General features: G+C 40.4%; 1 protein-coding gene across 1 annotated transcript in view; it reads left to right on the top strand.

Moving 5' to 3' along the window:
* RASGEF1A (RasGEF domain family member 1A) overlaps positions 1-22,939 on the top strand; it is a 58,268-nt gene that overhangs the window by 11,769 nt on the left and 23,560 nt on the right. The window contains exon 2 of the mRNA XM_053449857.1: positions 14,157-14,249. The gene's annotated coding sequence lies outside the window, so the exon portion shown is untranslated. The remainder of the gene's footprint in view (positions 1-14,156; positions 14,250-22,939) is intronic.

The following is a 22,939-nucleotide window of genomic DNA, read 5'->3' as shown; positions in this document are numbered from 1 at the left end:
TTGTTTTCTGTTTGTTTTTTGTGTAAATGTAGTCACCGTTAACCTCTTAGTATTCTTCAAGCCATGGTTCCCTAGAGGTTTCCTACTGGAAATTTTTTTCTCTCCTGTGTGCTGAATAATTACTATTCTAGTAGCCAGTATCTCCTTCTTTGTCCCCCTGCCTCTATCCATGTAATGTTTTCTATTATATAATAAAGGTTTGAGTCTCCCCAAAATATTAAAAAAGCATGCTATTGATCAGTAGTATATAGAGCGTTGGTCATAGGTCATACTAATCAAATAGTACTGAAGGGTTCTCTCCGGGAGAAGGAGGAGGTCCATACCAAATCATTTTCCCGGGGTAACATTTTTAAAAAGTGAATACTGAACTGATGTGACAATTTCCACATCCCAAAATGTTAAAAGGATTTTGAAACTAAGCTAACTGCAAAATATGGTAGATTCGGTAGAGGCTTATGGTATGCTGGGTCGCGGTTTAACACCCCTGATGGTGTTGGGTGGTAGAATGTGAAATCAGTGAGATGCCCTGTATAATGTAGAGTTAAATCAGTGAAATGCTATGTATAATGTAGAGTTAAATCAGTGAGCCGGCCCTGCATAATGCATAAATACACTAGTTTAACTATACACTATACGTGTTGGGAAGACATTTCATAATGTAGACACCTAATTTTAGACGCTACCTGGCAGGTTATAAATAGTTAAATTTAACTATTTTAAAACGTGAGCTTTTTAATTTACGTCAACACCTGGCCGTAAATTAAATCCTTTATTTCTCCCACTCACAGACTTCCAAAAAATATTCAGAATCCCATACCAAGTTGCTCCAGGTGACACATACCATAAGTTATTTATAGAGGCGGAGTTTTAGATTAAAGAAGGGTTAATTGTATGCGTTGGTGAGATGACAGCACTGGAATGAAACGTGGCATGTAATTAAATACAGCCATGTCGCCAATTAATTCTTAGATTCAGGAGCCATATGTCTATCCCATGCATGTTTAATTTCCCTCACTGAATTAGCCTCTACCACTTCTGCTGGGAAGCTGTTCCACTTATCTACCACCCTCCTGGTGATATACGTTCGCCATATGAAGTATGAAGTATCAGCTCAACAACTAAAGACACAAATTAGAATTTTTGGTGATATGAGAATACGGTGATTCGAGGGGTCTCACCATAACTGGCCAACTTGGACCTCCATGTGTCAATCTTGATTGTTCATGTCTGTGACATCATCGTTTTAAAAACCATAGTGAAATACTCTTCAGCAAATCTATTTAACCTGATAGCGTCCAGACGCCGGTACTTATCCGTGCCTTGAATGTGTTCTTGTCCCATAAATCAAGCTCGTACGCTGGTAGGTTACATCCGTGGCATATGGCTGCATTGATCAAATACCGGCTTTTCCATTAAAAGGATTTATGGTAAAAGCCTAATTTAACAGGAAGCTGGTGAGCTCGGATACGCTGATATTTTTATTCTATTTATTATATTCTGGAAGGAAAAGTGCCTTGCGTGCGTTTTCCACAGAGGACGTAAAATATTGCTTCTCCTGTGAAGGTTGACCCAGCATAAACATCCAATACCGTTTAATGTTATTGTTAAGTTTGGTGTCCCTCTATAGTAATAGCGCTACTATTCTACTAGAGCTACTATCTACTAATAGAGCTATACCTGTAATAGCGCTACTATTCTACTAGCGATATAACTGTAATAGCGCTACTATTCTACTAGAGCTATAACTGTAATAGAGCTACTATTCTAATAGAGCTATAACTGTAATAGCGCTACTATTCTAATAGAGCTATAACTGTAATAGTGCTACTATTCTACTAGAGCTATAACTGTAATAGCGCTACTATTCTAATAGAGCTATAACTGTAATAGCGCTACTATCTACTAATAGAGCTATAACTGTAATAGTGCTACTATTCTAATAGAGCTATAACTGTAATAGCGCTACTATCTACTAATAGAGCTATAACTGTAATAGCGCTACTATTCTACTAGAGCTATAACTGTAATAGCGCTACTATTCTAATAGAGCTATAACTGTAATAGCGCTACTATTCTACTAGAGCTATAACTGTAATAGCGCTACTATTCTAATAGAGCTATAACTGTAATAGCGCTACTATTCTAATAGAGCTATAACTGTAATAGTGCTACTATTCTAATAGAGCTATAACTGTAATAGCGCTACTATCTACTAATAGAGCTATAACTGTAATAGAGCTACTATTCTACTAGAGATATAACTACCGGTATAATAGCGCTACTATTCTACTAGAGCTATAACTGTAATAGAGCTACTATTCTACTAGAGCTATAACTACCGGTATAATAGTGCTACTATTCTACTAGAGCTATAACTGTAATAGCGCTACTATTCTACTAGAGCTATAACTACCGGTATAATAGCGCTACTATTCTACTAGAGCTATAACTGTAATAGCGCTACTATTCTAATAGAGCTATACCTGTAATAGCGCTACTATTCTACTAGAGCTATAACTACCGGTATAATAGTGCTACTATTCTACTAGAGCTATAACTGTAATAGCGCTACTATTCTACTAGAGCTATAACTACCGGTATAATAGCGCTACTATTCTACTAGAGCTATAACTGTAATAGCGCTACTATTCTACTAGAGCTATAACTACCGGTATAATAGCGCTACTATTCTAACAGAGCTATAACTGTAATAGCGCTACTATTCTACTAGAGCTATAACTGTAATAGCGCTACTATTCTACTAGAGCTATAACTGTAATAGTGCTACTATTCTACTAGAGCTATAACTGTAATAGCGCTACTATTCTAATAGAGCTATACCTGTAATAGCGCTACTATTCTACTAGAGCTATAACTACCGGTATAATAGTGCTACTATTCTACTAGAGCTATAACTGTAATAGCGCTACTATTCTACTAGAGCTATAACTGTAATAGCGCTACTATTCTAATAGAGCTATACCTGTAATAGCGCTACTATTCTAATAGAGCTTTAACTACCGGTATAATAGCGCTACTATTCTACTAGAGCTATACCTGTAATAGCGCTACTATTCTAACAGAGCTATAACTGTAATAGCGCTACTATTCTAATAGAGCTTTAACTACCGGTATAATAGCGCTACTATTCTAACAGAGCTATAACTGTAATAGCGCTACTATTCTAACAGAGCTATAACTGTAATAGCGCTACTATTCTACTAGAGCTATACCTGTAATAGCGCTACTATCTAATAGAGCTATAACTGTAATAGAGCTACTATTCTACTAGAGCTATAACTGTAATAGCGCTACTATTCTAATAGAGCTATAACTGTAATAGTGCTACTATTCTACTAGAGCTATAACTGTAATAGAGCTACTATTCTACTAGAGCTATAACTGTAATAGCGCTACTATTCTAACAGAGCTATAACTGTAATAGTGCTACTATTCTACTAGAGCTATAACTGTAATAGCGCTACTATTCTACTAGAGCTATAACTGTAATAGAGCTACTATTCTACTAGAGCTATAACTGTAATAGCGCTACTATTCTAACAGAGCTATAACTGTAATAGCGCTACTATTCTAATAGAGCTATACCTGTAATAGCGCTACTATTCTACTAGAGCTATAACTGTAATAGCGCTACTATTCTAATAGAGCTATACCTGTAATAGCGCTACTATTCTAACAGAGCTATAACTGTAATAGCGCTACTATTCTACTAGAGCTATAACTACCGGTATAATAGTGCTACTATTCTAACAGAGCTATAACTGTAATAGCGCTACTATTCTAACAGAGCTATAACTGTAATAGTGCTACTATTCTACTAGAGCTATAACTGTAATAGCGCTACTATTCTACTAGAGCTATAACTGTAATAGCGCTACTATTCTACTAGAGCTATAACTGTAATAGTGCTACTATTCTAACAGAGCTACTGCTGTAATAGCGCTACTATTCTAACAGAGCTACTATTCTAATAGAGTGATAACTATAATAGCGCTACTATTCTAAAAGTGCTTTTATTCTAATAGAGCTACTGCTGTAATAGCGTTACTATTGCAATAGTGCTATGGAATCACATAAATCATCAACGCAGACCAGCACAATGTGTTGATCAAAAAGTCTTGTTTCAAATAAAGATACTTTTTAAGAAGTAGGTTCTTAAATTACAGCTCAATTATGGGTAAATTAAACATAAATTAATTGTAGCTTAATTTCCCATATCTCGATATATCCTTTTTTTTTTCTCTGTCGGAAAGAAGCAACCCAACTATCTTTAATTTAGTGTTCTGCAATTACAGGCGTCCTCAAACGCGCAGGTAAATCAATAAGTGGCTAAATTACGAGAACACGTGGCTTGAAGTCCCATAATTACGCACTAACGCACTCAAATGGGTCCTGTTATACAAAGCAGCCGAGCGCATTAGTCATTCGTGACACAGTACTTGTGTTAATGAAGCCGTTCCGAGCACTTCGCTTCCAGCCCGAGCGCGGTATCGGCGTGCTTAAACAATTAGCTTAAATGCCAACAGGGTATTTTTTTTTTTTTATTAAAATGACAAATTAAAAAAAAAATTAAATAAAAATATAAATATAAAAAATAAAATGGCAACCGATGTAAGAATATTTTGTTAATAATAAAAAAAAAAAAACGTGGCAAAAAAATACAATAAACAAAAATTAAAATGTTTTCTAACCATCAACGACTGTCTGGATTTTTATAACAAGTAGACTTGTGTAGTCGGATTCGTAGAAATTTTTATTTTACCAAACCTTGCCAGTTTCGTTAATTCTGAAGAATTAAATAGATGATTGAAGCAGATAGCTTCAAATTTTTGTTTGCATTTCGTTGTTTTTTTTTTTTCTCACAATATTTCTCTCTCACTCAACCTCCCTCACACTCAAGAAATATGGACACTCTCAATTTCTTGCTATCTTCTCCGCCATCCGCTTCCGTGTCCTTGTCTCCTTTTCCTCAGCTTTACTGTCTTGTCTTGCCTCTTCTTGGTCTTCAGTCTTCTTTCTTGGTCAGCTTCTGAGTTATCCAGGCCTCCTGGAGCACTTCCGCAAAAAGGCTGATGCCTCTCCCCCAATTGGAGGAATGGGGGAGAGGCTCAGCCCTTTTGCGGAAGTGCTCCAGGAGACCAAGAAAGAAGACAGAAGAGGCAAGACAAGAAGCCGAGCTGCTGAAAGGAAGACAGGGAGACGGAAGCAATTGTCGAAGAAGGCAGGAAGACATTAAGAGAGAGACAGAGAGTATGAGAAGGAGTGCAAGAAATTAAATGAGGGTGAGTGACAACGAATGGAAAAATGAATGTTTTTGGTCCATTTAAATACTGAAGAAATCCAGTGGTCTTGAGTCAGCAATTAAAGAATGGCAGCACCATATATTGCCGGCACATTAATAAGGACTCTCAATAAGGTTGGGATAAAATAACTTTGTGGGTCCTAAGATGTACCGATACCTTTTAGTAGCCAACATTTTCTGAGAAGAACCCCAGAAGTCCCTTTTCTAGAGTTCTTGTAGAGTTCTTCTGGAGTTCTTCTTTGAGGTCTTCCCTTGAAAGTGCCTCACGGAGCGTTATCTGCTATGTACGTGATGTCTAAGGGTCCGGAAGCATATTAAACTTGTTTCAGATGATTACAATGCTTGCCATATGTCATCATGGAGTTGGAGAATGAGCCGCAAGTGGCTCATTTTTGAAAAACATTTTTGTTTTTGTACAAATTAAATAAAAATAAATTAAATTAAATAAAAAGTCCAATTTATTTAATTTTTATGCTACTTTAGCTTCGTTCTCCTTCACAAACTTGACTGATCCGCCTTGTTACTTCTACAAATCCGGGCTTTGCTTCCACGGCCGAGACGCAAAGACGGGATGGACAGATCTTAGTTTAATTAACCACGAGTTCATTTCACGCATGGTCCCCCGGTGGTGACATCACGTAGTTCTCGATGTGCAGTCACGTACGGAGAGAGAGGCTAGGATTCATTTTACTTCAGACCGAAGCTCCTTGAATGTTAAGCAGATGTTTGCTTACCGACAGCTTTAGGAAGTCCGGATGAGCCTCATCCTAGTAAAAGGCTGTCGGAGTGATGAAGCGTTTCGTATTGATCTTCTTAAGAGGCGACATCTGGCTGCTGTGCCAACTCTTAAATCCTTTCAATGCTTAGTAGCAAAAAAAAATGGATGAGGTGACCACGTTACCTCCACAATGATAACGTTGTGGGTCTTTAGAAGTGGTGATACCTTTTCATGGCAAACATGTTCTAAGAAGAACCTCAGAAACCTTCCTTTCTAGGGTTCTTTTTTGAGTTCTTGCACTGAAAACACCACATGGAGCATAATGTCTAGGGTAGGGTGACCACGTTGTATGGATAATAACTTTGTGAGTCTTCGGAAGTGGTGATACCTTGTAGCGGTCTACGTATTCTGAGAAGAACCTCAAAAGTCAAAGTTTGGCATCTCCAAAATTAGGGTCAATTGGGTCAATTTTAGATTTTCAGACTCTGGATACCCGGAGCTCTCCCTCTTTGGGGGGGGGCTTGGGGGGAACCGGACTTATGACGGATGCAGGTGGGACACGGGATGTATGTGGGAGGGGGTATCTACCTATGTGGGCGTGGATAACGCCTTAATAGCACCATGTATGGGGTGGGAGGGGAATTCGTCAGGGTGTGGGTGTGGCTAAACAGAGATCTAGCGACCTTATCTGAAGCGGCGCTTCACCCGATGTCTGCATACAAGACTTCCCAGGTATGGGTATTGTATCAATGTATATGTAATCATGACGCCATATACCCCGCTAGTGGCTGTTGGGTGGCCCAAAGGACAGCTTAGATATGCCCTGGTCCAGGTCAGCTGCCCCTTTGGCCCCATGTCCGATGCTTATACACACAAAATGTCACCATAGATTGGTTAGTGGCCTCTTTAAAAGCAGCATACACTCCAAAAAATTATATAATATACTTTACTGAGAGGGTGGAATAGCCTCCCAGCAGAAGTGGTAGAGGTTAATAAAGCGAGGGATTTTAAACTCCTGTTTCTCCGGTATAAAGCAATGTATTTAGGTGACCTTTTCATCTCCTTTTGCTTTGTCTCTTTGGTCTTGTTTTCAAATCTCAAACAATTTGTACGTCTCTCCAACGAGCTCCGCTCATCCGCAAAAGGAACTGCAGACGTTTGCAGGAAAAAGATTATCGATTCCCCTCTCCTGTTTCGGTCGCAGGTGATGTAATAATGTTTCCCATTGCCCTGGGAGCTGACAGATTGAAGATGAATACAGATTTTGTGTAACGGGGGGTCCACATGGGCTCTGTCAGCTCCGAAAAGCAATAATAGCTGCAGACAGCCCCTGAGGCAGTCCCAATAACGTATTATTAAATCTACTATTGACAGAAGGGAGTCTGTTCGCTGAGGACACACAGAAAAGCATGTGTCTTAGCGCTTTTATAACAAAGCCTTGTGTATTTCTCCCAATCCCGCATCACATTGAGATTTCATGTGTATTACTTTACTCACAGTGTGGTAGATGAGTGAAACAGCCTCCCGGCAGAGGTGGTGGAGGGAATGTAAGCATGCATGGGCTAGGCACATGGCTCCTGAATCTAAGACGAGGGCCGATTAAGGAGAAACGGATATATACGTTCTGCAGGCTTCATGAAGATTCCGTTGATTGGTTGCCATGGCGACAGCTCCACATTTAGAACTTTGCACCAGAATTGACCTTCGCGTGGAAGTCCCACCATAGCCTCCCGGCACGTTGGAGCGGTAGATGTGTTAATACACAACGATCATAAAACGAAGCAGCTGGTGGAAGAAGAAGTCCTGTCCTCCTCAATTCAGTAGATGCACTCAAATGGCGGGCTCTTGGGTACTGTTTAATTTAGTGGTTGAACCTCCGCGAGGCTGAAGTCTCCGCCGCGCCGACAGAGAAGATTGGACGGCGTCTTCCGATCTTTTAACTAAAATTGATAGAACAAATGTGCGAGGCGGCAAGCCGAGAGCTCAGGGGAAATTTCACACGGCGTGAAGACGCTGAGAACCTTGATCAATGAGATTAAAGCCCGGAGCAGCCGTGACGGGAGTGAAGCGCGCAGGAGTCTCGTCCGCCGAGGCCGCCTTCCCGCTTATAGAAATATAGACGCGGGAATCACTAAAAGTGCGAACGTTTGGCCGTATCGAGCTGTCTCATCGCTTTCCTTCGCCTTAACGACTCCTCCGTGGTGGGACGACAATTGGCCGATAATTCCTAACGATAACCCAAGAAGGAGAAACGTGAGAACAAGAGGTCTGAGAACTAAAGGCTGATGGATGGGATGTAAGGAAGTTCTCAGTCTACTGAGAAGGTCGTGGATAGGTGGACTAGCCTCCCAGCAGAAGTAGAGGCTAATACAGTGAGGGAATCTAATCATGCATGGGGTTGCCCAAAGAGTGTCTGGGTTTTTACCCCAATCTTAGGCACTGGGGGCAAGTAGGCAGGTTCTTAAGCTCCTACAATCTTACTCTATGAACATTGGTCCACTTAAAAGCATCTCAAACTGCTTTGTACGATCTCCAGAAATATTATTATATAATATAACAATTTTTGTGTCGTTTTTTTTTTGGGGGGGGGTTTCCCAACATTTTTACTAAATTTACTAAAATTGGTTCTAAAAATAGAAAAAATAAATAATAACTTAATCTTCATCGTCTTAATTTTCTATTTTTGAGGAACATTCCAAAGAAATTTTTTTATAAAGCATTTTGTACATTTTTTTTTTGTTGAATTTGTTGGTTTTCGTGATGTGTGTCAACAACGAAGGGTCTGTGAACTGATTTGATTTGTATGCGATATAAAAAAAAAAAACAGATGGACATTGTTGGTGAGTGCGGGAGGGAGACATCTGCTGAACGTCTTTATAATATTGGGAGAATTTATGGTGGGTCATTAGATGTCTAGATGAGCAGAATGTGAGGTCTAAAATAACGACGTTATAAAGATGAGGATAATAATGATGACTAATTCTTTCTTCTTCTTGATAATGTTCACATATCTTAGTTGTGGTTAGTTGAGTCCAGTCTGAGGAGCTACCAAGGGCCACCACATGAGGACGGATTGGACGGACCTACAAAAATGGGACACAGTACTGGAGGGCACAAGCTCCATGAATCAGACTTTCGCACCACAAAAGAAAGGTCCTATCTGTCACAATCAGACCTCACCTCCATGGTCGCGGGAGAATCCCCATTTCACCGTCTTCGTACGTCAGCTAGACAGCTGATTCTAGGTCTTCATCATCGTACCCGGCCATGACATTGCGTGTACACGCGTGATGTCCCTTACCATAACTTTTCCCCGTCTGACCTCGTTGACTTCCATCTCCTAATTTGGTCTGTTCTTGGTGTTCCTGATCCTCGGCAGCAGACCCGGCTTGTTCTTCTACCTGCCACTTAGCTATTACTGGTCCCAACAACTGCTGCCATCTTCCTATCTCCACCAAGGTTCCAATTTCCTCATTGATTGTTACAGTCATGATATACTTTTTACTTAATTAACCTGGACATAGAAACAAAATGTTGGGGGGGCAGAGCCGAGATGTAGAGCCATAGGTAGCTTCAGGTGGGTGGAAAGGAGATCAAAAGTGAACGAAACCATGAAGTGGATGGGCCAAAAAAGTTCTTCTCCCACCATAATATCTACTGCCGTGGGGCTCCATTCATACACTCGAAATCGCTATGAAAGAATCCCTCCAGTTTCGACGTTTCTCAGCCCGATAATGATAATGGGAGTTATAGTCCAAGCTATCCATGGAGAGCGCCCCACCACAATGCGTCGCGTGTAAGTATCATGCCAGCTCTCGCTAATTGGGATTTTATTCTCTCATCACCAGAATTTCCCCATGTACGACTGGTGGATATCATGATTCAGCAAGGTCAAGGGTGCTTCGCTTTGGGATAATGAGTGCACTCATGTGTTAGCAACGTTACGGTGCTTTAAGATTTGACTGCGGAGGAGGAATAAATTTAACTATCGCAGCGTCTTCGAGCCCTCCAAGCGATGGGGCCCCTATCAGATCCTCCTGTATTATTAACAATCAATATAAATTAACAGTTTTTTATATTTTTTTTCTTTCTTTTTTTTTTTAATACATCCCTTTTTAAAAAAACAAATATAATTGACGATTGTCCAACGGGCCACTTCTTCCGGCTCTCTTGCTGCGTTAGCCTGGCCTCTGGGAGAACCTCCGCACTTCTGTGCTTCTACGTAGACCCAGCTTCATTATTCTGGCCTCCTTGAGCACTTTTGCAACTGGACAGAGCCTCGGTGCACAGCATGGGGACAACCTCTCCCCATTCAGCCTCCTCGTTTTCGGATATTTCGACCACGTCGGAGAAGATCTTGGGAGATCCGGCCAGAGGAACCCAAGAAGAAATACATTTTTCTCCTCTGGATTCACCCGCGTTATTCAGCCTTTTACACGAGCAGAACGATGGAAGACTGATTATTCCGCCGAGGATATAAAACCTGCCGCGTGTCTGTGTCACGGCAGAATTCCATTATCTGCTACAATCGTAGAAGCTGAAGAAACGCGTTATCTCCCAATGCACCAGACACAAAATTGCTTTCCCTTAATGGATTTCAGCTTTTAACTGTCTGAGTTCCATATCTTCCATGCAATTCTAATGGCTTCTTCAAAACATAAATGGCGCTGAGATGTTTACATTAGGAGCATGAAGAAGAATGCTATTCACCAGGGCCAGATTAGTGAGGCAATGTTTCATACTTAGTTCAGACCAACGTGTGATGAGAGATTCTCAAGGTTCTACCTAATATCCATGACAACCCATAGATTAATGTGGATGTGGTGGGTTTCCAGCCACATTTGTGCTTCTTCCAACCACTTCGGGTTCTGCCAACCCATTTCCGCTTCTTTTGTCACCCAATTGGAGGACTGGACCTAGCCCGAACTTCAGGCCAAAATGGTGGCGCTTCTAGTGATGTCCTCTCGATCCTCCAGTCTGGTGGGAGAACTTCACCAAAAGCGTCCTGGTTTTGCCCTAAGGTGAACTTCCACCAAAATCGAAAGAGGGTCGGGCGAGAAGACACCATTTTGACAAAAGTTTGCACCAGTTTTGTTTCTGCGGAGATGCAGACCAAAGATAGAAGATAAAAGACCGAAGATGAATAACGAGAATAAGATGAAAAGGAAGTGGCCGGCAGAAGTGTTCAGCAGAGAAGGTAGGGTAATATGAAGAGCGTGAGAATGAGAGGGTGAATGAGAGTGTGAGAGAGTGAGTGAATGAGTGAATGTGGTGCCCGAATTAAAAATTCCCCCTGATTGTCGTGCGAACCGAATGGGCAGTAATTTGTTGCCCAAAAGCGAATTATTTGCCCATTTGCACGTCTAGTCCATAATATGGTCCACGATGACCAGAGAATACTCCCAAACATGAACATTTCTCCTTTTTTTCTTGTACAAAAAGTGATGAATTTAACGTTTCTGTATTCAAGACATCTTAAGAATTAAAAGGTCACTCGGATGTCCGTTCCCTTCTCTCCACTGGTATTTTTGACTCGATATCTGTGAATTAAAAACTAACATTTCACCTTTTTTGGAGAAATAAAAGCACTTTTTTTTTTTTTTCTTTTAAAATGTCTTCTGAATGTCGACTAGCTGAATCTTGGGTATTCGGTTGGTTTGGGGCTTCTGGTATCTCACATTTAGAACGTTCTTCCAGCTTTTTATTGTATCTTTTGGATACATGCCAACTTGTCCTTACCCCCCCCCAAAAAAATGCTCTAAGTCACGCGAACCGCATTTAATTCAATAAAATCCTGTGAAAAATGGCAATTTCTGCAGGTCTTACCTGTGACAGATATCGGTGCCTCTTAAAATATTCATCAGTTCCAATTTACTATGCAAATACGCAAGCCTGGGAGCGCGAGCCAAGAGATAATTAAACGAGTCAAACAAGGTTTCACGTTAATGCAGATTAATTGTCAACCAACAAAACATTTCTGGAGTATCCTGGCACGGAGGTCTCCCCGCCTCTCTCTCTCCTTTTCTTGAGGTACCCCATGGCCTACATAACCTTGGCCTATTACATATACCCTGGCCTGGGAACCTATTGCCAACCATAATGTATGGACCATACCATGGATAGAGACCGGGGGGGAACAAGGAGTCTTCATTCCACCTTTCTGTTGTCGCATTGCCAATTGAGATGGCCAACGAGCATCTAGAGAAAGAGAGTGGAAAGAGGGAAACGTGGCTTTAAGATTGGTGGACTGGTCAAAGTAAACCGGGAAAGTTGGGAGGTATAGCAATTGGCCTGCCATAGGACACACGCAAACAACTTTGGTCCAAGTTATTTGCCCCCCCTTTGGTCGATCTCTTCGTCGCTATGGCCTCCTAATGTTATTCTAATTCTTTAATTGTTCTCGTCACATTCCGTGCCCTCGAAGGTAATAGATGACTCTGGTGTCTTTTATTCCGGGGAACATTCCAAGCATTTCAGCTTCTCAAATTCCAGCGGCGACGGCTATAAACAGACACTCGAGACATCGCGTGTCCCCGTCCGTCGGCACGAAAGCCAGCCGGCGAAGAGACGGCGAGCGTGTAAAAACCGGAGAACTTCACAACCAAAGGAACAAAACTCAACAGATCTTTAGAACTGAGAAAGGTGGAGTTTTTGGTGATTTTTGCTGTTTTTGTTGTTTGGCTTCGCTATTGGTTTTGTCCAAATCTCCGTCTCGCACACTAACCAGGGCAAGATTTTATGTAGCATGTAGGTACCCGTTTAATTTTTATTTGATGTAGGTGGATACATTTTTACATATCGATATAAAATAAAGCTAAAAAGTTTCCGTTGTCATGGCTACCTGCCATTTTCATGCTTCATTTTTGTTATATGTAACATGGATGCGGGTTAATCCCCTTTGGTTAGGGGTTAAATTGGCAAGGATTGCAGTTAAAGGCAGGTCCAGACTGGCTGTTGGACACCAGATGGACAACTCCTGGTGGGCTCATACCCGACTTCGCTGTCCACTCACTCGCGCTCGTACTTTATTGACCTTGCTTAAAGTCCCAGGGGCTATTTTCTAGTCCGTTCCTGGATGAAGGAGATGGGTATCCTTCCCTGTAACCCCAGCTGCTGTGTATTCCTTAGCATGCGTCAGACCTTGAATGCTCATGGCCTGTTGTTAAGCAGTCTGAAACACAAACAAGCCCAAAAATCAGCAAAACGAGAACCTATTCTTTGAAGAAATTATCCTCAAAAGGCCAAATACCAAGTATAACACAGCATTTATAGTGTAAATGGGCAGGTTAGGCCCATGGACACCATGGAGAACAGATTGTCCTAGTCGGCCTAGGCCGGGATACGTCACTGCGCTTAAGCCAACTATTTTACGGTGAAAACCAAAAGTGTCTTGAAATATACTGGAAATCATGAATTTTCTGAAATATTAAAAAATATATATTTTTAGAATGATATCTTTGAATAATATCTTTCCTGAATTTAACGTTTTGTTGGCCATGTTGACCACCTTACATGTTCCCCTTTTCAAGGTTCTCTTACCCTAGTTAAAACATGAACCCACGAATGCTTTATCAAGGAAGTTAGAGAAACCCAATATTTTGTTTTAAACTCAATAAAACAACAAATAAATGGTTGAAAAGATTTAACTTCTGTTGTGAAAACAATGCCTTTCAGCTTATCGTTGCCCTCTTCTAAGGTCGCGCCTCCAGGCTAGAACTAAGCAGTCCCTTGCAAAATCTGGCTGAAAAAGCTCTTGAAAGAGCTTGGGCATTAAAAAAAAAAACAATATGGCGGATGTTTCTAATGCTTTCTTTAGTTGTTGTCAACAGACTAGTTGGAACGTTAATAACTAAAAGTCATCAGTAGGGCGTCCTTGTCCTACCTGATCATGGTTCAATGGGTAGGCGAAGGGTTGAAACTTGGACACCACCATCAGTGATGGGCCTTGTGGAAGCAGAAGTGTGGCTCTGAGGTCCTTATCTTGTGTTATTCCTTGTAATTTTCCATAAATCTTATCTCCTTTGAACCCTTTCTAAGGTCTTCCACATGTCCCACCACGGTGAAGCCACCACTAACAATTTCTCCGCATTTCTTCTCTTTTTTTTCTTCTTCCAGATTCTGTTCTTGGCTTCCCTCAGCACAATTTCTACTACGGCTTCAGAATCCCCTCTCGCCGGCGCGTGCCAGTGTCCATGGAAACAGTTATGGGTGAGTAGTCTTTTTATCTCGTTGCCCGTATAACAGATGTGATGAAATAAATATTTTTTCCTCGTGCTTCCTTTCTGCGATATGTCAGACTGAAGATTTTAACTAGCTTAATCCATGATGGGTAGAAACTCATTCAAGTGTTCATATTTTTGATAGCCTCATGTAGATTAGTTGGTAAAACAGACCTGGAGTGCAGGATTTCTGGAGCCAGGTTGGATGGGCAACCAAAAACGTAACTTGGTACTGCGGTTTTTACACCATAAAAAGATGGCGACCGTAGGTGGTGCTTACTAGAGCGTGTAGGACATATCATGAAGCAGTAGGTGAAAATCCATTGGCCAAAAGTAAGATCACCTTGGTTATTGTTAACTGTGATTAGAGATTTGCCCTTTGGCCATTAGCATATGGTGACCATAAGTGGTGCAGAGTGATGTCTGGACTTAAAAGAACCTATGGGACATATCATGAAACCAACCAGGACATATGTGGGTCCTCTATAGTACCATGAGAAAGCCTATGCAAGCTTCCAGTGGACCAGTTGGGTAGCAGGTCCCGATAATAGTACTAGTTGATTTATGCGAGGGTCGGAGTGAAGTGTTGGCTTGGTGCTAATGGGAGGCCAATGAATTTTGGGTATGCCAGTGATGGAGCCCATGTTATCATGAGTAGAGAACCTAAAAGTGATATACCTTGTGTCCTTATCAGATGTCTTAGACATGTCTGTATCAACATAAGCGTATCCTGCTCTGCTTGCTGTGTTTGTAATTAGAAAGGTCTTGTGGGTAATCCTCTCTGCACGCATGCCATGATTAGAAGGCTATCTCGAGAGTCTGAGAGAGAGAAAAAGCTCTTTCAGCCTTAATAAGATGATGTGATATTCTGCTGGTACATTTAAGCATGATTAAAGCCAGACATGATACTTAGCCGCTCGTGGGCATAAGCGACTAATTCGAAGCCGAAAGGACTATCGCTATACTTGATCTTATGTGAACAAGCGAGGTCTTGTTTTTTAAGGTTGTTCGGTGTATGTTTATTATTATTATTATTATTATTATTATTCATTTCTTCTTCTTCTTTGTTATGGTCATTATCTTCTTCGTGCAGTCAGTAGGCCACCTTGGAGTAATGTCAGCCACCTCTTGCGTGAAGCCGCGTATTGCCCATAAAATGGTGACCTTCATGTTTACACAATGATGGCGCACTCAACATCGCGCGCAACGTGATCGATGCAGTCTTCCGATCTCCAGGTGGCTTCCATGTCGAATGTTGGGTCCCCCTTTGATGTCAAACTGAAAGCTCGATTGAGCAGTAGATCTGTGTCACTGCTAGACCACCAGGGCCCGTCAGACCCCAGACACAGGCCAAAGCCACCCATAAGCAGAGGTCATGCTCGGGGACCTTTGCTAATTGCGAAACTATCATGGTGTCCATTAAGAGCCTCATATTGTGATCATTTTTGTTTGGCGTGAACATTCCCTGTAGTCTACGCTATCTCCCTCCTTTGATTTCAGCATCCCTTTTGATCTTCTTCACTGTGATAAGGAAGCTCTCAAGAGGATTTAGCCGGCATTTTTAACCAGCTGCCTTCCTCTAAATAAGATAAACCGGTCATTGAGAACTGTGTATAATGAGTGCGTGGCCGCTGATTCCTGTGAACCTACAGGTTCTACTGTCTCTACAGCAAGGGTCCGTCAATTGTCCATCAAAAAAATCCAACATATTTTATTAAAGAAAATCTTGAAATACACTGTAATATAGTTTCACCCCTCGTTATGATTAAAAATAATTCGAAAAAGGAAAAAGGAACTAACATTTATTAAGAAAATATAAGTTATAATCGCCCAATAATTTTATTTCTAATTAATACGTTTTTAATATTCTTTTATTTTATTTTTACACCTTTAATCTAAATTAGAAAATTCAATTTCAAAATTGCAAAAATGTAAGAAATAAAAATGGTATTGTAAGGTTGATATTGTCACGATAAAAAAATGAGGAGAAGAAGACAATTTTTTTTTTAATTTCCAGAAAATTTAGCAAAAAAAAGAAAAAAAAATTAAGATGAAATTGTGTATCCAGAAAAGCCCTAAGGAGAGGGCTGGGCAGAACCATTTGTTCTTTAATAAGTAACACAACGTGTTAAAGATGTCTTTAATGATTAATGATGATGAAGTCGAAAAGGTACAAGTAGTGCAGCATGTTCGTCCAACAATCCGGCCCCGTGTACATGTCTTTTCCTGTTGTGTTTTTTTTTTTTTTGGCGTCTTATTATGCAATTCCAGGCCATGTATAGGCCCGAGAAGCCGCCGTCTGATGAATTCCTGGGTTATGTAATTGTACAGATGTACATACTTGTGCCTTGTTTGACATCGTCTGTACAGTAACCGGATGAAGCTTCGCCGTAGGGGGCCTGATCTTGGAATGTAAACAAATTCCGTCGGATTCCGAACAATGCATTCCACGGCGACCCAAAATTGGAAGGGGAGCATCCTTACAGACAAACGACTTATATTTATTATTGTTATTACCTCTAGGGTAACAAAGGTTGCCACCACAATGCTGAGGAACCTTTGAGCATCTGAGCTTGGCCTCCATTTTGAATCGAGTTGGGAAGCTAAAGGGATCTATTCCGCAAGCAAAGATGGACTCGATCATATCATTCTCCACGCAACGTCGAGCTCAGTCAACGTTTGGATGAATCCAGACACCAATTTGAAGAGCTATATGGATCTATTCCATAAGCCAATGGTTTGGTAGCTAGCACAGGTGGATTCAACAGCTTTAATGCCCTTCAAGCTGCCATCGAGTTCGGTCAATTTCGACAAGTTGCCCGAGCTAAGGAAGATCTCTGGACCAAACGGACAGTGAGTTGCTCCAAAGTGGCCCTTCTTGGACCACTTTGGAGGAACTCACTGTCTGTTTGGTCCAGAGATCTTCCTTAGTTCGGGCAACTTAGTTCTTGGCCCTTCTTTTAATGAGCTCATACTGAGCTGATGCTTTATGGCGATGCTAATTAAGTCTGTTCCCCTTAGACATTAGTCAGAGAGTCCGGCTAGGTGATTTAGACTGAGCCCTTCTATTATTCCCCACAGGCAGTATGATAAGGAGTCGTGGGGGTGTTTGTCTAGTAGATTGGGGGTCAGATAACAGAGCGAGGATCATACAAATGGTGAGAATTTCCCTTTAATGATTCTTCGTGATGTGTATATATATATCTAAATATATAAAAAGGAAGCAGAAGTTGGATCTTAATCATCGTTGCGGTCAGGGGAAGTTGATGCGTGACGCATTGTCATATAATTGTCATTATTCTCGGTTACTGTTGCCATTATGACATTGTTTTAGGATGATCAGTATCAGTATCAAAACTGGTTATTCATTTTTAATTGTAGAAAATAATTCAAAATATGCGTGAGTTACCGGCAAACCGATAATAAAATAAACAATAATAAAAAAATAATTATATCAAGATTAATTTACCTCCCCAACTGGCCCCAACCTCAATTTACCTCCCCAACTGGGCCGTGATCCCTCACTGTCCGCAATAGTAGAACAGTGGGACAGCGCACAAAACATCAGGACAGTTGGGAGGTATGCAGTTAAAACACTCAATGATCTGGAATGGAGTTTTGGCTAATAATCCTCACGTAATTCATAACTCAAGCTTCAGTGCTGGAATCAAACAAATATTTTATGAATCATTGGTTATGAAAGTTCTTTTATAGGTTGGATCTACAAGTCACGGCAATAAATGATTCTCTTCAGCGGCAGATGGCCCTAAATGTATAAGATTGTCGTAATATTATTATTATTTGTACAATAATTTTTTATAATTATTATAAATACCATATAATAATAATGAACATTATTCTTATTATTATTATTATTATTTGTATGATTATTTTTTATAATTATTATAAATACCATATAATAATAATGAACATTATTCTTCTTATTATTATTATTATTATTTGTATGATTATTTTTTATAATTATTATAAATACCATATAATAATAATGAACATTATTCTTATTATTATTATTATTATTATTATTATTTGTATGATTATTTTTTATAATTATTATAAATACCATATAATAATAATGAACATTATTCTTATTATTATTATTATTATTTGTACGATTATTTTTTATAATTATTATAAATACCAAATAATATTAATAATATTAATAATAAACATAATAAAAACAATAATAATGATTATTATTATTATTAGGTATATATAATTAGAAAACTAATAATAATATAAGTTAACTTACCAAGTTATACAAATTGATAAAATCAAAATATAATAGGTAGGGTTTGTTATGTGAATTGATTTTTTTTTATATATATATATATAAAAAATAATAATTTTATGCAAAATAATTTATTTTTTTTTATAAAAAAAAATAAATCAATTCACTGCATTCATCTGAGATGCCTTGAAATATCCCAGAAATAATGAGGGTATTAGCAGCAATTGCAGGCAAATATTTTAATGGCGCTTTTTTTGCTTACAAATAATGTAAAGGCGAATATTGGTAATTTTCAGATTAAAAAAAAATCAATTTGTGATTCTGAATAGAAATCATCGGGTTTTTTACGTGAAGCGCCTTTGTTCGTTCTTTGTGGGGAGTTGGTTCGGAAGCAGCTGGGGAGAAAGCTTAGGAGGTTCCTCTAAAGACCCGTCGGGTGGGCTTTATATTCTCGCCTCGTTTGCAGGAATTGTACATTTTCCCCCCGCGTGTTCCTTCTCTTGATAAAAACAAACTGTTACGGGTCACTGATGGGGTGAAAAAAGCAATTTGGATATTATTATGCAAATGCGTAGCTTGTCAGCTACTCGCGTCATATATAAAAACCTTTTATTTACTATAAAAGGTGGGTTAACAGGAACTCCGTGACACTCGTAGTACATGAATAGTCATTTTTTATAGTCACTTCCTCGTGATGAGAGGTTGAGGTGTCTAAAATTAACCCATAAAAATTCCATGAAGCGCTGAAATATGCTGGACAGTGCAAATTAAGGCTCAATCTACGTTCTCTTCCGATGTTCCTGGCTGGTAGAATCACTAGATGTTGTAGTCACTGTTAATTATGCTCCATTGGAGATGTTATAGGTTTATAGGCCATGCTTAAGGGTTCTCTGTGATGCAGCTACATAGTTGAGGGCTGGACGAAGAGATGACTCCATCATTGTCGACATTTCCTAATTGTTTGACTCCCGAAGAAGTCCAATTGGGCCCATAAGAAAAGATCTTCCATGGCCCAGCAGGCCAACAAAATTGTTCCTAAAAAGGCCCTTCATGGCCTAACAGGCCAACATAATATTTCCTGGAAAGGTCCTTCATGGCCCAGCAGGCCAACATAATATTTCCTGGAAAGGTCCTGCATTGCCTTACAGGTCAACAGAATCGCTCCTGGAAAGGTCCTCCATGGCCCAACAGGCCAACAGAATAATTTGTGGAAAGGTCCTCAGCTTCCTTCCTTGATAACATCATTTTCTTTCTTCTTTCTCAAAATTTTCAAACATGGGTTAGACTCTGGGTCAGGGAATTTAGGGAATTCGGACATGCATGGGATAGACCAGGGGTGCTCAAACTGCGTCCCTCCAGCTGCTGCAGGACTACATCTCCCATACTCCTCAGCCAGCCCCTTAGCTGAAGGAGCATTATGGGAGATGTAGTCCTGCAGCAGCTGGAGGGCCGCAGTTTGAGCACCCCTGGGATAGACATATGGCTCCTGAATCCCACAAAGAGACCAACGACTCATTAAGGTTTGAGTCTTTACAGCAGGAGAAATGGTCCTGATCTTCTGGTAACTTCTATGTTTCTATGTAGGCTTTCTCTAGTCATCTTTGACCAAGGGTCCCTCAAGATAAAATTTCAAAGCACAATGAATTAATTAACATATTGGTTATGAGAAACTGGAAGGACGCCAATCCCATAGCAATCATTTAGCCATTTGTAGCCGTCACATAACCATGACTGTAGGTGACACAAAGGACTCATGCGTGATGGTTTTGACCGATCGGTCTTCAAAAACGTTCCCAGCATTTATGTCGCATGATATCACGACTATAAAATAAGCCATAAGGAATATATTATTAAGATTGAGAAGACTGTTTCTTCCGATGCCTACTCGACGCATCTTCTTAAGATCGTTACCGTTGGTTCTTTTTCTAGAAGTTTTGGTCCTACGGAGATTGAAATCAGCGGTGATTCACCGACCTCTAGAATGTTCTTATTAAATACACATTTTTAATTGGCGTGACACAAACAACGCCGAAGGGAAGTCACCTTTTTTTTTTTTGTAAACAAGTCTATGCTCCGCCAGTCTTAGCGTCGACACAGGTGACATCACTGGGTGACACGCTGTGCTAAGTCGACACCCACCTAGACGAGATTAAGCGCGCGTCTCGTTTCATCAAGAATGTGGCAAGACAGCTGCCATCTCTCGACGAAAACACGGCAATAAAACGTCTGACATTTGAACGCTGTAATCTAAGTCAGCATCATGCGTGACAGCTGGGGGGGAAAAAATCTCCACTCCGTAACCACGCAGCGCTTTCTTCTTAAGACAAAGGAAGTCTCACTAAATTCCTCGAAAAAAAAAAAAGAAAAACAATACAAAAAGACCAAATTCTTGACAATTCTTACACAATAGAGTTAAAGAACGTTGGCTAAGAAATCTCGTCTTTTCACCGAGACATTCTGAAGCGAATTCACCCCGTCTATTGTAGCTTGAGTCCTTCTGCTGTCTAAAGTTGACCTCAAATATTCGCACCAACGAAAAGGAGATTACGTCTGTGAGTTTTGTCAGTCGTGTAATGACAATAATCGAAATGTCATTTTTCCGACAAAAACAAAGGTGTGGGGAAGTAGACTGAATACCCGTAAAAACTGCTCATCATCATTAACTTGACATGTGTTGGTGACGGCTTAGAGATTATGTTGTCCTACCATCGAGTTCCTAGTAGAGTTAATCCGGGTTTTCCTCCTGTTTCAACAAGTTGGGTGCCTTTTCGACGACCCGTAAAAAAAATAATTAGAATAGTGTTGTTTTTTTGTTGTCAACGAGCTCCTTGGGTCATCTGCTTAAGCACATAAGGCTTTTGTTCCTTGAATTGAAGATGTCTGTAGGCCTCTGTTCATTGATGGAGAAGACCATTTACAATGAGAAGTTTTGGTTTCTTTCTCACAACAATCTAGAATGTATCTGACGATGATGGTGTGTGCTTTCCAAATGGTGGTAACTTAGAACTTGATGGAATGGTGTCTCCTAGACGAGCATCTCAGCTGAAGGGTTTGTTGGTGGAACATATGACCATAGTTGGTCTTGGAATATGTGTAGAAGGTCATGGTGGGGGCTTTATTAATAGATTTTTTGAATAAAATAACTGAAAAAGTAATTCTAGTGGAAAGATCTTTGACTGTTATCAAAATTTCAGTTGAAGGACAAAGTCCCTGAAGTCAAATTCTTTTGCGCGTGAGTCTAAAGTAGGAGAGATCTTGTTGACTGTTTTCGGGCGTGTGGGTACGATAGAATTTCAGGGTTTCAGCTATTTTGAGGAATACTGTGGCGCATTGTCTTAAGTTCCATGGCTGTGTATTGGCAATGCTCACAAAGTCTTGAATTGTTTTGGAGGACAAGATCGTTGAGTCATAGCTTTGCGTTGAATGAGATCTTCAGTCATACTCCTTAAAATGAATTGTAGACACTTGAAGAGCTGTATTTACTAGACCAGGGGTTCTCAGGATCATTTCACCCCCCCCCCTGGCTTTACTATGTATTATCAAGGGCCAACCTAGAGGAGCTTCTCCTACAGGAAGGTCCAAGCAGACTTAGTATAATGTATAGTTTGATCAATGGGATGACTTTTAAGAAGCCTCTCCTTGGTGAGGTCCATCTTGCAAGTGAAACAGCCAGCAGCACTTTCCTTTGCAATTTGAGATAAGAAAATGCCCATCATTGGTTGAGTCGTTGGCCAATATGTCGGCAACGGCTCTTTCTCTGAGAACATTCTGACTCTCCCAATTCATTTTTCATCCATCAGCTATGATCAGGATTGACCACATCCTTGACTGTTCCGTCCTATAGGCACACTAGCCTACCACCCATGAAAATGGCGGAGAATGACTCTGCTGGCCCAGAGGACACTTGGAGAACGACCAAAAAAATATATTTAAAACCGGTCCTAGCACCCAACTTCCAGAACCTGGTACCAGAGGAAGGAACCTCATGGTGTTGACCCCCTACTAGCCTGATGTCCTTGACTTTATTGAGATGCCTTGCAACCAGGAAGAATATAGTGGGCTCGATTCATCTGTTTCTTCTCAAACCAACTCAGAATGTGTCCACGTCTGCCTCTGCCTCTCCGTAAGGCAGAGAAATACTAATTTCCTTTTTTTGTACTAAGACATATGAGCATTTCAGGATGATTGATAGCCCCCTCTTTAGTGAATAAGAGATTCCTGGCCTCCCATGGCCTTCCTGGCTGAGATGTTCCATTAAAGTGATCGGTGTTATCTCTCAAACAAGGAAAATGCATCTCCTGTCCCTAATTCCAGAGTCTGGAGTTCCTTCTTACTTTCTTCGGCTTTACTGGCCTCCCTCCTGAACACCAGCCACACATTTTTATGGAGTACATACCCCTTTTTTGTGCTAAGGGTTCCTCTGCTAGATC

The sequence above is a fragment of the Spea bombifrons genome, chromosome 11 (assembly GCF_027358695.1).
Source record: "Spea bombifrons isolate aSpeBom1 chromosome 11, aSpeBom1.2.pri, whole genome shotgun sequence".
NCBI lineage: Eukaryota > Metazoa > Chordata > Amphibia > Anura > Pelobatidae > Spea > Spea bombifrons.
Note: the sequence above shows the minus strand (reverse complement) of the source record. Positions and strands in the feature narration are given on the sequence as shown.